Raw genomic sequence first — 15234 nt, forward strand, 5'->3', positions numbered from 1 at the left:
GTAGGTGTATAGTTGCAGGCAAGCAGCCTACTTGCTCAAATGTGTGTTTTTTGTGAATCTCCAGAAGCTCTGTATGTGTGTATGTGTGTGTATTTGTGTATGTGTGTGTATTTGTGTGTGTGTGTGTGTGTGTGTGTGTGTGTGTGTGTATGTGTGTGTGTGTGTGTGTGTGTGTGTGTGTGTGTGTGTGTGTGTGTGTGTGTGTGTGTGTGTGTGTGTGTGTGTGTGTGACCCTGTAAATAAGATGCTGTACTCCATCTGGTCCCAGTCAGAACAGTTTGAGGCAGCGTCTCAATCAGAGCTGCTGATTGGTGTTGTTCTCATGTGAGTTCTGCAGCTGCCCGGCGCTCAGCCCGAACACACAGCCTGGGATCAGCTCTGCTTACACCTTCTTCTCAGACAGCCAACTGAAAACAGCTCAGACATGTATCATTTGCCTTTGCTTCATGTGTGCGATTATTTGTGTGAGAATTCTGTACGGAACAGAAAATGAGACAAAAAAACAATGTCCCTGTTCCACAATGAAACTTCTGTCTGAACTATTGGAGCTTCTGCTCACACACACATGTATTTCCCCTGGTCTTGGATAATCCTTGGCTGCCTCCAAGTGCTGTTGGAAAAATTTTATTAATCATGAGTTGAGGACACATGAATATGAATGAAAGTGGTAACTATGACAGGTAAGGTGGGAGTTTTCTGTCATTCCTAAAATGCAAATACGTGAGATTGAGCCAGTAATCTGACTATTATATGCCAATATGGTTTTGTTACGTTAGATTGGATTCTAAATGAAAAATTAGGCTTCATTTTCCTTCTTTTCTTCTGCTAGAGCACAACCTAAGTAGTTCATTGCCGCCAACATCCAGGCTTTTGTTTGTTCTTCTGTTTCTCAATCAACTGTTGGCTGTGCAACAGGTCACAGGTGTACCGTATGATTTTCATTATTTTTTATTCTCTGGGTTTTTTTATGCGAACATTTGAATTGTTGCTTTCATGCTCATTTTACAACACCTCAGTCAGCTTTAGAGCAGCCGGTAGTATCTACAGATAAGTTGAGTCATTTTTCTGTGTGTGTGTGTGTGTGTGTGTGTGTGTGTGTGTGTGTGTGTGTGTGTGTGTGTGTGTGTGTGTGTGTGTGTGTGTGTGTATGTATATGTGTGCGTGTGTCCACAGCAGGGGGTAACATGGTGGTTACCAAGGCAACGGAAAGATCCCTGTTTTTTACAGCAGGAAGCAGGAACTACAATTCAATGACTTCTCACCAAACACTGGTGCAACATACTCTACTACTCTCCCATTCAATCAATTGGTAAATTAATACTTAATTCTTTGATTGTCAGTTCTTCATTATTATTCAGTCATATTTTCTGACAGTGTCCCTACAGTATTAGCTACCAACTGAGAGGGTTTGGTGTTTGTCTTTGTCTGACGTGATAATAAACAGTGTTTTGGGGTTTTGGGAAGTTGTGAAAGGCATTTTTGCTGCTTTATGACATTTTATGGGCCATAACATTCAGAGATTAGTTGAGAAAGTAATCAGAAAAGGATGAGGATTATATATTTATTTTTGCTGGAAGGAAGGGCGTAGGACTACAGAGCACAAACAATCTTACTGAGGTCCAGTGCAGAACAAACTGAAAACAACAGCCCTGCCTGTATCATTTAGACTGTACAATACAGAAGTGAATGGAACAAAAGATGGATGGTTCATTCTGTTGGTTTGTTTGGTTGTATTTGTAAATGTGTCTATGTAAGTATAAATGTATGGGTGCATGTGTGTATATAGATACATATATAGGTTTAGGTTTTCATGATGTAAGATCATGTACAGATATATTTCTATTTGTATTCATGTCAATTCTACTTCTATTCAGTTAACTGTGAGCGTGATGCTAATAAATTAAAACAAACTCAAACAAACTTAAATGCTTAGGGAGAGGGAAGGGTCCTTCATTTTTAACTAGTTTGTACTCGCCCCAGATTTATTTCTTATTTGAGCCTTTTCTTGAGAGGTTAACAGTAAAATAAAAGAGAAAGATGCAGAAAATATGCAGGACAACAGGAGTTCCTTTGCCCCATCACAGAATGCACACAGATATTATAATATGTACTCATATGCATGAATGCATATTAATGATTAATTGCCATTGTTATTCCATTTACCATCCACCATCTTTTACATTCTTCATGCTTTTTCTCTCAGAGTCATTGGTGGTGAAATACTGCCTCATATTGCTACATTGATTTAAGATATAGGGAGGAGTTCAAGGGGAGGGTCCAACAAAAATCTATTATTATTATTATTAATGCTCAAGAGGTTCTTGCTTCTTCTTTTAAGTGAAAGATTTAGAGTGTTGTAACTTGGTATTTTTTTCTGTTTAGAAATTGCTGACAAGAGGGGAGATTTGGGGAAAGAAAGAAAGAAAGAGGGTTAAGAAAAAAAGGAGGAATTGAGAAGTGTTATTCATTTACCACCATACTGTTTAGAGATAGATAGATAGATAGATAGATAGATAGATAGATAGATAGATAGATAGATAGATAGATAGATAGATAGATAGATAGATAGATAGATAGATAGATAGATCCCCATCTAATGTGTGTGACTGTAGGGCTAAAGTGCTTTGGCCTCCTTGCAAACTACACACTCTAATACCATGGTACTGTTTGACATTTTCACTAATAATAAACCAAAGGGACAGACATTTCTTAGGCAGGGATCTGTGTGCGTCACTCACTCAGAAACCTGATTACAGCACCTGATGGAATTATCATATTAACAATAAGACCTTTCCATTATAATGCTGTGCTATTGTGCTTCAGATGCGGACAGTAAATGCCAGACCAATTTGACAGACGGGGGAGAAGCTGAGATAGATGCCTGACAAAGTGAAAAAATTAAATGGAAAAATTAGCAGAATGACAGTGATTGGGATCTAAGGTCTCTGTTTTAGCATAAACTGCACAGCAGATCAGAAATGCTGTGTTGGGCTTACGACATTTGAGACCCATTTTAAAAGCTGTATTTTTATTAATTACAAATAACATAATATCAAATGCTTACATTAATGGGAACGATGTGTGGTCAAAAGGAAACGGAAGGTTACAGTGTAATTCAGTATGCTCTTCTTTATCTCTTCACGAGGAAGACTCAGTGAATGTTCAACATGCTGCACTCTGGTTTGGACCTTTTCTTGGCTCCGTGCCTCATGAGTGTAATTTGGATGAGTGCAGCTCGCTTGCCTTTGGGCTCATTAACAACAATATAAACAGTAATTACTGTGATCGCCTAATTAATTCATTTAAAAATGCTGCACCGCGTAAAAGACATGAGCAAATCTTTTCTGCAGATAACAATTTTACGGAATCATTGTTGACATAATTAGCAATTTCTCTGTTCCAAAATACAACCGGAATAATTAAAAACTTTTTTTTTGTCCTATTTTACACATTTACTCTTTTATTATTCAGAATGCCTCCGCTTTTCTTTCCCTTTTCACTAAGCCTGTTTTCTGTGCGTTATCCTTCTCTGATCCCGTCTCTGTCTGCATGGCAGCTCCGCAGTCCTGATAAATGTAATCCTCCCCTCTGGACGCATTCTTTTGTTTTTGGGCCATTTCGAGGCTCTCCTCTGATCACCAAGCCCTACTTATTATAGAATTCTCTGCCTTCCTTTTGTGGGTTTTGTTGAGGTAAAGAATGGTCATTTGGCCCTCAATTGTCCAGTCATTCTATATACTGTATTGGCTAGTTAATTGTGATTAACAGTAATTAAGATTCAGCTGAACAAAAAGCGGATTTGTTGTGGCTCTGCACAATGAATGATGAAATCTTTACATTTCTTCCACCACATAGCCACATTCTTTTCTCTAAAGACAATGTTTCAATTAAACCATCAAGCAGCATAGATATGTTCCATGATAACTAGTTGGTAAAAGATCCGCTCATATATATGAAATTAGCACATTCATGTTTTGTGTTCATGAAAATCCCAACAGACTTTAAACATTTAACATATATCAGATTCATTCCAAAACATATATATTTTATCATAAAATAAAAAATAAAAACAATGTCTTCATTCAATGCTGTAATTGAACACACCTTGGTACATAAGATGAAAAAAGCACAAGGTGAGAAGCATGTGACAGAGTGGTTTATGTCACATGCACAGTCCTCTGACCCTTCAAAACCCCAATTAGCATTCCTGCAGAATTTATTACCACGCCTGGCATCACTTCTTGTTGATTACCTCTCTACTCATTAAAGTGAGAGCAGATTTATAGACAGATCTGACTGATGCATGGGTGAAGTGGGGGGTGGGTGGGGTTCTCACTATGTCAAAATGCTGATCCAAAGCAGTGTGGTTGGTGTTTTAAAAAGTGTCAGAGATTAATAAGCATCGCTATTTTGATCTAAACAGAGGCAGGGGTTATATGGGGTAACCTGCTTTACCAAAGTAGAGACCAGTGACGTATCAGCAATATCTAAGGTACAAAATGCCTCTCATCCACACACACACACACACACACACACACACACACACACACACACACACACACACACACACACACGAGTGACAACACGAGTGACAACACACATGAGTGACAACATTTGTAACTGTTTTCTTCATGTATGTTGTGCAAAATCTATGGACATACATGTGCAGCTAAGTTGGTCTTAGGCAACTATTACAGTAATCCTAACTGACTATATGCAAAGACAAATGTCTGCAGAACAGGATGGATGCAATACAATAAAATGAATGAATGCATGAATTATTTAATTCATTCTTCTTACTCTATTTTGGCAGGTCAACTTGTATAAGATGAAGTGGCATGCAGAACATGGGAACATAACGTAAAGCACAGCACTTGAGCACCACCTGCTGGTGTAATACACAATACCATGCCCTGTATTTACAAACCGCTTGATTCAAAATTCTAAGCACATTTGGCGGCCGGTATCCACACTCATACTCCTCTACACAGGTATTAAACTAAATACTACAGCAAACTATAAAAAATAATTAAAAAATATTTTCTTAAGGCAAAGCTATTCGGCTGTTCTGATTTAAATTGCTCTTCTAATGTTATTGTATTTTAATGAAACATTCCTGGTGACTCATGCTGTGCAGCTGTAACATAAAAAGTAAGTATATATAAGAAAATATATACAACAATATCTGCTTACAAAACTAGATAACAAGAAGAAAAATTACAATAAAAATAAAATGAAAACAATAACAAACAGAATAAAGAAATATCTTGAAAACAAAGTTATATATTACAATATATTACATGGCTAACATTAAGGTAGATCACATTAAAATAGATGAAAATCAAACATTTTTTCACCACACAATCAGTTATGATAAGTAATTTAAATGAAGATAAGATTTGACTTTATTTTTAAAATATACCTTTCCTGTAATAAAACGAATGTTACTTGGAATTTTATTCCACATAGAACTTACTCTATAAATGAAAGTTTTTTTCAAGTTATTAGATTTTGGCAAAGGTAAAGTCATCTGCCCCTTACTGGCTCCTCTTGTTAAATAGGTATGGATATCTGAACTGTAAGTTATGCTATCAAAAATAAATGATGGTGTCTGAGTTTGAATAACAGCGTGCAACATAGTAAGCACATTGGCCAATAGTCTTTTTTCAACACTCAACCATTTAAGACGTTCATGCATTTTAACAACATTGGACCTAGAATTGCACTTCAGAACAAGTCTGACAGCTTTGTTTTGTGCTACTTGAAGTTTTCTAAGTACGGTTTTTGAAGCAGATGACCAGATTACTGAGCAATAATCCAAGTGGCAGAGAACTAAAGAGCAAACAATTTGCCTTAGTAAAAAAAAGGGTAGAAATGGTGAACATTTCCTTGTGATGGCAACTGCTCTGCCCATCTTAGTAACTATAGTCAATGCGATCTGACCATGACAATGCACTATCAAGCCGTAGTCCTAGAAGCTTAACTTTATTTACTTGTTTTATAGATTAGCAACTACAAGATTCAATTCAGGCCTATGTGCTAATTTATGTTTAGAGCCATATCATACAGACTGTTTTTAATGCATTAAGCATATGGCCTATATAAAAGCATCCAAAGAGCAGCATGTCATGGGACCTTTAATGTAACTGGAATTCATACAGAGCTTTTTCTTTCTAACAAATACTGGAAAATCCTGGAAATTTTGCAAGAAGAAAAGTCCTATAAAGACAGGCTATGCCAAAGACAGGAAAACTGTATTAGTAAAGAGGCATGTACACCAACATTGTCCAAGTTAGATCAGAAGATAAACTGTAGTATAGGCTACTTTCACCACTTTACCCTACTATACTTACCAAAAGTTAAGTCATTAAATGTTAAATTGGTATAGGTTAAAACCATTGGTTAAAACCATAGACAGTATATAAGGTTAAAACCGTTAAAACGCCCTACCTTCCCTGGTTGTCCACTAGATGACGGTAGAGTCTTATAATGAAATTATAATGTAATTCAGCTCGAGGTGGCTAGAGAAGAGAAATAAGGCAGAACTCTCACTCTGCTCTTTTTTCGAAACCACAAATGCACGCAGACGCGGATTTAGACGCGGACAAATAGCCTGTTGCTTCCAGGGTGGAGAAATAAAATGTCGAGTTTTGTAAAAACAACTACCATTTGTGTCATGTTTTATAAAATGTCGAATGGCAAACGTTATGCCCAGAGTCTGGTTATGACTCGTCCGACGGCGCATGCGTCATGACAGACGTAATTTTGCAGACCGGAAGATGAGCCCGTTTTCCTCTCACGTAGCCCATCTTCTTTATATCCTATCTTTGATCTAACTAGCTATCTAGCTACACTCTGACACTTGTTGGGGTCGGGGATACATGTGTCTCTGATTGTTGCTCTGCAATCTACCGAGTTACCGGCAGATTAAGAAGCCACCTCTGGTGACATTTCTCATTGAAGTGGTACGTCTCCTGTTTGCGGTTATCTATTTACGGCATTTATAGCATGTATAGCTCTTATTGACTGTTGTGTTTCCTCTTTACAGACCCTCATTTAGACTTATAATATAACGTTAGCTATGTTACGCTGTGGTAAACTCTGGCAAAATGTAACTGTTACTTATTTGTTTGTTTATTTAGGATCCTCACTTAATGCATCTTCTTTAACTTACCTGGTTAAAATGTAAGCAGTCTCATAAAATATCCTTCCACATATACTAACGTTAGCATTTATAAAACGTTTAGCTAGCTAACGCTACTTATTTCGTTTTTTGTGTAGCAGCTTAGGTCAACATAAGTTAGTTGTAGCTTTGCTTTGTCGTATCCAAAACCGTAGCATTTTAGTTGTCTATGCTAGTTGAGCTTTGTAGAGTAACCCACTTATTTCTTTTGCTCCGTGTTGATGCCACACGGTTTTAATGTTCCGCGGGCTTTTGTTCCATCCAGTCTTACTACGTATGTCATATTTATTAACATGCATTATGCTCTCATTGTTGCGTATTTACAAATGCTCTTCAGATTTTCGTAGGTTGTGCTGTGGGCGGATACAAACTACAACAACAGAATCTCTTAAACTCATAAACTGTTTCCTGTGCCTGGGGCAGAAAGTTTAGAAGGGTTAGGTCAATATAATATATCCTTTGGTTTAGGTTTCTTTTGGTGTTGTTTTTAACATATGTAAATAAGGAATTCCCAACGGTCAGGACCATGAACCCATTTTCTTTTGAACTGAAGTGTAGTCTGGTTAAATGCACCCCCTTAAGAGATTTAGCAAATCTCTGCATTACAGATTTCTCACTTATGGCCAAGATACAACTGACAACAAAAGGTTCGGCCATAATCAAGTAAAATATAGAATATACAAACCTAAACTCTGTTTAACCACTTTTTATACATATATTTATATTATATTGTTATATGAATTCATCAATTGTTATGCAATGACATTAACTGCTTAGATTAGAATGCATTGTGTATATTACATAAAGTACTGTACACTAGAGCTAGAAGGATAAATCAGCCACTCCAAAATGTCGGCCAATATAAGCTTTTTGCAAGTTTATGGATATCTGTGTGTATGTCTGTTGATAACTAGTAGCGCTTTGCCAGGCCCTCCTCCAAAGCATCCTTAAGGAGGGTCTTGCTACTCCTCATAGCATTCGGGGATGGGCAGGAAAACGTGCTCTGGTTTATTGGCATTTCTTTAAACCAATCACAATCGTCTTGGGCTTTGCTAAGCACTGGGACAAGCTGCAAAATAGCCTAGGAAGGAACTTGTTTTGGTGGAACATGTAGAATAGATAGATTACACTTTATTGTCCCCAAGGGGAAATTTGTCTTGGACATAGTGCTACAATCTGTTGGTTTGGCTATCACCAGACCAAGCTCAATCTTTTAAGATTGAACATTAGTCTGGGGAGTCCACTCTGTATCTTCTACTGCACAAGAGGCAAATGACTCTATGCAATTGGATAGTCTTTCAACCAATCAGACCAACGATCCGGGTGATGTAGCAGCAACAGCGTCATCAACGGGTTGCTGGACTTCGGTGGCCGCTTTGTTGAATGTAAACAAGAAGCTGCTTTGTCGCTTCTCTATCGTCATCGTGTTAAACCCACCAATAGCGCGCCAGGTGGATAAGCCAGCTTGTGATTGGTCCCCGCAAAATTGTAACGGAAGTAGGATAGAACAGGTTTCCAGCCTGAGCTGCAGGGAGAAATCAAATTGCTGGCAGATCGGGCTGGGTTTCCCAGTCTAACAATCTGTTGCTTCACAACCCAAACACTAATGGTCCCATGGCATGAACATTTCACTTTGAGGTTTTTTAACATTAATATGAGTTCCCCCCAGCATGCCTATGGTCCCCCAGTGGCTAGAAATGGTGATAGGTGTAAACCGAGCCCTGGGTATCCTGCTCTACCTTTGAGAAAATGAAAGCTCAGATGGGGCGATCTGGAATCTGCTCCTTATGAGCTCATAAGGAGCAAGGTTACCTCCCCTTTCTCTACTTTGCCTGCCCAGAGAATTTGGCCCACCCATGAGAGAGAGAGACATCATGGCTTTCAAACGAGCAAAGTGGCAGTTGGTCAAGGCCACACCCCCACCCTCCACTCTGCCCCCCTCTCCTCCTCAATAGCTACAGACACAGAAATGGCACCGCCTAAGGAAAGGTCATTGTGGGACTGGCTCTAGTGGCTGTAATTCTGCACTAAGGCTGAATTTCGGGAAAGAGACTTCAGATACAGTATTAGGGGACCACTAAAATCTATATAAAAGAGACTTCAGATACAGTATTAGGGGACCACTAAGGTCTATATAAAAGAGACTTCAGATACAGTATTAGGGGACCACTATGCCTATATAAAAGCATCCAAAGAGCACCATGTCATGGGACCTTTAAAAATACATTCTAAAGATAAACAAAGCATCCTAGGACACAAAAGAAGGACACACATGACAGCACAGAAAACAAAACATCCTAAGAATTAACTGTAATAATTAGAGTGCAAAGTGCAAAAAGTGCTGGTGTATTTATCGTACCCCTGCAAGTCAACAGTAGCAAGAGCCCAGGTCGCTACAGAGCCGCGCCCCAGTAGTTAATTGACTGGAGTGTGCGTTTAAAAGTAGTTTTAGTCGTGCAACAGAAAACTCAGATTGGACAGATAGTCAGGCTAGCTGTCTGGATTTACCGTGCAGAGATCTGAGGAGCAGTTAACCATAGTCCTCACAAATCCACCAGAGTTTAGAACACCAACACAAAGAAAGAGGAAGGCAACGGATATCCGACCTAAATGAGTGAAATTCGACGGATTTTTCGGCGGCAACGGAGCAATCCCGGAAGTGGAACGTCAAGGATATAGACTAGTCGATAACTAACAAGAACCTGCAGTACAGAAATGCCAAACTAGGTTTAAGATAATTTAGAAACAGTTTCACCATTAAACGTTTGTCCACCAGAAAGCAACTTTAAAATGTCCCTATTATTATGTATCTTGATCACAATTCTTTAAAAAAAAAAAAAAAAAACTAATCTAAGGGATTTTTTTGTATGTTATGTGTTGGTATGCTTAAAAATAGGTTGATATATTGTTATTGCAGTTTTCCCCCTAAATATTGATATTAGTATCAGCCTCAAAAATCCAGTATTGGTTGGGCTATAATCTGCTATGGTCTGGCTACACCACCTATCTATACTGGCTTAGGGGGAAAATGCTCTGGCTTGTTTGTATTTCTTTAACCAATCTCAACCGTCTAAGCCCCGATAGAGGAGATAGTGAGATGGGAGGATAGCGTATGATTACATGTTTTATATGTGAAATAGGTGTAAAACATCTGGTCGCAGTATAAAGCAAGTGTTGGTTGGTGGATCAATAACAAGGCAAGGCAATTTTATTTATATAGCACATTTAAGCAACAGGGCAATTCGAAGTGCTTTACATAAAACATTAAACATTAAAAAGCAACAAAACGGATAAAATACGGGAATAAAATTCACAAGCTGGTCCCAGGCCAACAATGGCACACTGAAACCACTTGAATCACTATATAAACAAGCCATAACAAGTTTAGACAAAAAAACTAAGCGTTTCCATCACTGCTTAATTTTGAAGAAGTACCAGCTTTTAAGCTGGGAAGACCTAATAAAATATGTAAACGTATGTTTGGTATATAAAGTCATTCATAACCTAGCTCCACCGCCACTTGTTGCATATATCAACAGAAGATCAGATACTGTTCAAGTCACAGCGGGATCCTTAAGAGGAGATTGTGTTATTCCGATGCGGAAAAGTTCTTTTAGTCAGTCAGCCTGGTCCATCAGAGGGTCAAGAGAGTGGAACTCAATCCCAAACCACATCAGACAGTTAAACACATATACGTCTTTTGCTGAGCAGCTAAAACACTGGATGGTCAATACACATGTCAGCACTAACACTATTTATGATACATATTATTATGTTAGTTTGAAAATTTTGTTTCTTCCTAGTTTAATACTGCTTTTAATGATGTTAATGGTTATGTCTGTTCTAATTTTGTTGTGTGTATATATATATATATATATATATATATATATATATATATATATATATATATATATATATATATATATATATATATATATATATATATATATAATGTGTGTGTATGTATATATATGTGTATGGGTATATATGTATGTGTGTATGTATGTATATGTTTTTTTTCTTTATATTTTAAAAAGCCTTTTTTAACATGGAAGGCAGGGGACTACAGATGAAAAATAGCCTTTTGGCTAATTCTGGCTTTTTTAACCCATGGGAAATCATGTGTTTTATTAATTTGCGCTGTCCCCTTTTATAAATACACTAAACTCAAACAGTGCAGTATAAGAAATTAAAGAAAAGCAACATCAAAAAGAAAGGTTTTCAGCATTGATTTAAAAGAACTGAGAGTTGCGGCAGACCTGCAGTTTTCTGGGAGTTTGTTCCAGATATGTGGAGCATAAAAACTGAACGCTGCTTCCCCCTGTTTAGTTCTGACTCTGGGGACAGAAAGCAGACCTGTTCCAGATGACCTGAGAGGTCTGGGTGGGTCATAGTGCAGTAGCAGATCAGAAATATATTTTGGCCCTAAACCATTTAGGGATTTATAAACCAGCAAAAGTATTTTGAAATAAATTCTTTGAGGCACAGGAAGCCAGTGTAGAGACTTCAGAACTGGCGTGATGTGATCCACTTTCTTGGTCTTAGTGAGAACTCGAGCAGCAGCGTTCTGAATCAGCTGCAGCTGTCTAATTGATTTTTTTAGGGAGACCTGTAAGGACACCGTTACAGTAGTCAAGTCTACTAAAGATAAAAGCATGGACAAGTTTTTCCAAATCCTGTTGAGACAGAAGTCCTTTAACCCTTGATATATTCTTAAGGTGGTAATAGGCTAACTTTGTTATTGTCTTAATGTTGGCTGTTGAAATTCAGGTCTGACTCCATGACTACACCAAGATATCTGGCGTTGTCTGTTGTTTTTAACATTGCCGTTTGAAGCTGAGCGCTGACTTTCAATCGTTCCTCTTTTGCTCCAAAAACAACCACCTAATTTTTTTCTTCATTTAATTTAAGAAAGTTTTGGCACATCCAGTCGTTAATTTGTTCAATGCACTTGGTCAGTTTTTGTATTGGACTATAGTCCCCAGGTGTTAAGGTTATATACATTTGTGTGTCGTCCGCATAACTATGGTAATTTATCTTGTTGTTTTCCATGATCTGAGCCAGTGGAAGCATGTAGATGTTAAACAGAAGAGGCCCCAGAACGGAGCCTTGGGCAGTCCCTCCAGGATTTTGCGATGTCGCGATCGTGCCAATTCATACGGTGGCCCTGAGAGGCCACAGCATGCAACAATAAGACAACACGTGCAAATACACCACAGCACGCACTGATAAGACAATACGTGCAAATAAACCACAGCACGCACTAATAAGACAACACGTGCAAATAAGACAACACGTTCAAATAAACCACAGTACGCAACAATAAGACAACACGTGCAAATAAACCACAGCACGCAACAATAAGACAACACGTGCAAATAAACCACAGCACGCACTAATAAGACAACACCTGCAAATAAACCACAGCACGCAACAATAACGCAACACGTGCAAATAAGACAACACGTGCAAATAAGACAACACGCGCAAATAAGACAACACGCGTGCAAATAAGACAACACGTGCAAATAAGACAACACGTGCAAATAAGACAACACGTGCAAATAAGACAACACGTGCAAATAAGACAACACGCAATAATAAGACACGTGCAAATAAGACAACACGTGCAAATAAACCACAACATGCACTAATAAGACAACACGTGCAAATAAGACAACACGTGCAAATAAACCACAACACGTGCAAATAAGACAACACGTGCAAATAAACCACAGCACGCACTAATAAGACAACACGTGCAAATAAGACAACACGTGCAAATAAATCACAGCACGCACTAATAAGACAACACGTGCAAATAAACTACAGCATGCACTAATAAGACAACACGTGCAAATAAGACAACACGTACAAATAAACCACAGTACGCAACAATAAGACAACACGTGCAAATAAACGTTCTGAAATAAAACCACAGCACGCACTAATAAGACAAACACGTGCAAATAAACCACAGCACGCAACTAAAGACAACACGTGCAAATAAACCACAGCACGCACTAATAAAGACAAACGTGCAAATAATACAACACGCACTAATAAGACAACACGTGCAAATAAGACAACCGCGTGCAAATAAGACAAGCGTGCAAATAAAATAACAACACGCACTAATAAGACAACGCGATGCAAATAAACAACACGCCACAAAGACAAACGTGAAATAAACCAGCTACGCACCTAATAAGACAACGGTACAAAAACAACAGCCGAATAAGAAACCACGTTAAAATAAGACAACACGTGCAAATAAACCACAGCAAAAAGCAATAAACAAACACGTGCAAATAAACCACAGCACGCACTAATAAGACACCGTTGCAAATAAACCACAGCCGCACTAATAAGAAACTACACGTGCAAATAAACCACAGCAGCGCACTAATAAGACAACCACGTGCAAATAAGACAACACGCGTTCAAATAAACCACAGCACGCACTAATAAGACAACACGCGTGCAAATAAACCACAGCACGCAACAATAAGACAACCACGTGCAAATAAACCACAGCGCGCACTAATAAGACAACACGTGCAAATAAGACAACACGCGTTCAAATAAACCACACGCGCACTAATAAGACAACCGTGCAAATAAACACACGCAGCACTAATAAGACAACAGTGCAAATAAACCACAGCACGCACTAATAAGACAACACGTGCAAATAAAGACAACACACGTGCAAATAAACCACACGCCGCACTAATAAAAAACACGCGATTGCAAATAAGACAACACGTGCAAATAAACCACAGCACGCACTAATAAGACAACACGTGCAAATAGAAAATATTGCAAATAAAACCACAGACGCTATAAGACAACACGTGCAAATAAACCACAGCACGCACTAATAAGACAACACGTTACAAATAAACCACAGCACGCATAACAATAAGACAACACGTGCAAATAAACCACAGCGACACTAATAAGACAACACGTGCAAATAAAACCACAGCCGCACCAATAATAGCAACCGCGTGCAAAATAAACAACACCCGCACAAATAAGACAACACGCCGCAAATAAATAACGCACTAATAAGACAACACACGTGCAAATAAGACAACACACGTGCAAATAAACCACAGCACGCACTAATAAGACACACGTGCAAATAAAGACAACACGTGCAAATAAACCACAGCACGCGCACTAATAAGACAACACGTGCAAATAAGATACACGTTCAAATAAACCACAGACGCACTAATAAGACAACACCGTGCAAATAAACCACAGCACGACCAAAGACAACCACGTGCAAATAAACCACAGCACGCGCCCAATAAGGCAACACGTGCAAATAAGACAACACACGGCATAAAATAAGACAACGTCGCAAATAAGACAACCACCGCGCTAATAAGACAACGCGATTGCAAATAAGACAACACGCGGCAAATAAAACACACCACGCGTAATAAGACAACACGCACTAATAAGACAACACGTGCGATGCAAATAAGACAACACGCGGCACTAAAAAACAACACGCGCTAATAAAACCAACGCGTGCAAATAAGACAACACACGTGCAAATAAGACACACAGGTTAAATAAACCAACACGCACTAATAAGACAACACGTGCAAATAAGACAACACGTGCAAATAAACCACAGCACGACTAATAAGACAACACGTACAAATAAGACAACACGTGCAAATAAAATCACCGCACTAATAAGACACGCCAAACACGTACGCAAATAAACCACAGCACGCACTAAAGACAACACGCGTGCAAATAAACCACAGCTCGCACTAATAAGACAACACGGCAAATAAACCACCAGCAGCGAACTAATAAGACAACACGTTCAAATAAGACAACACGTTACAAATAAAACCACAGCCACGCCAACAATAAGACAACACACGTGCAAATAAACCACAGCACGCGCACTAATAAGACAACACGCGTGCAAATAAACCACAGCACGCACTAATAAAGACAACACACGTGCAAATAAACCACAGCACGCACTAATAAAACAAAACGTCAAATAAAACAAC

The 15234-nt window shown here is 38.6% G+C and overlaps 1 protein-coding gene across 1 annotated transcript in view; it reads left to right on the forward strand.

The window, feature by feature from the left end:
• The first annotated feature begins 6823 nt into the window (after window positions 1-6823).
• The window catches only part of LOC120562227 (neurocalcin-delta A), a 115193-nt gene continuing 106782 nt past the window's right edge, over window positions 6824-15234 (forward strand). The window contains exon 1 of the mRNA XM_039805823.1: window positions 6824-6965. The gene's annotated coding sequence lies outside the window, so the exon portion shown is untranslated. The remainder of the gene's footprint in view (window positions 6966-15234) is intronic.

This window comes from Perca fluviatilis, chromosome 7 (assembly GCF_010015445.1).
Source record: "Perca fluviatilis chromosome 7, GENO_Pfluv_1.0, whole genome shotgun sequence".
Lineage (NCBI taxonomy): Eukaryota > Metazoa > Chordata > Actinopteri > Perciformes > Percidae > Perca > Perca fluviatilis.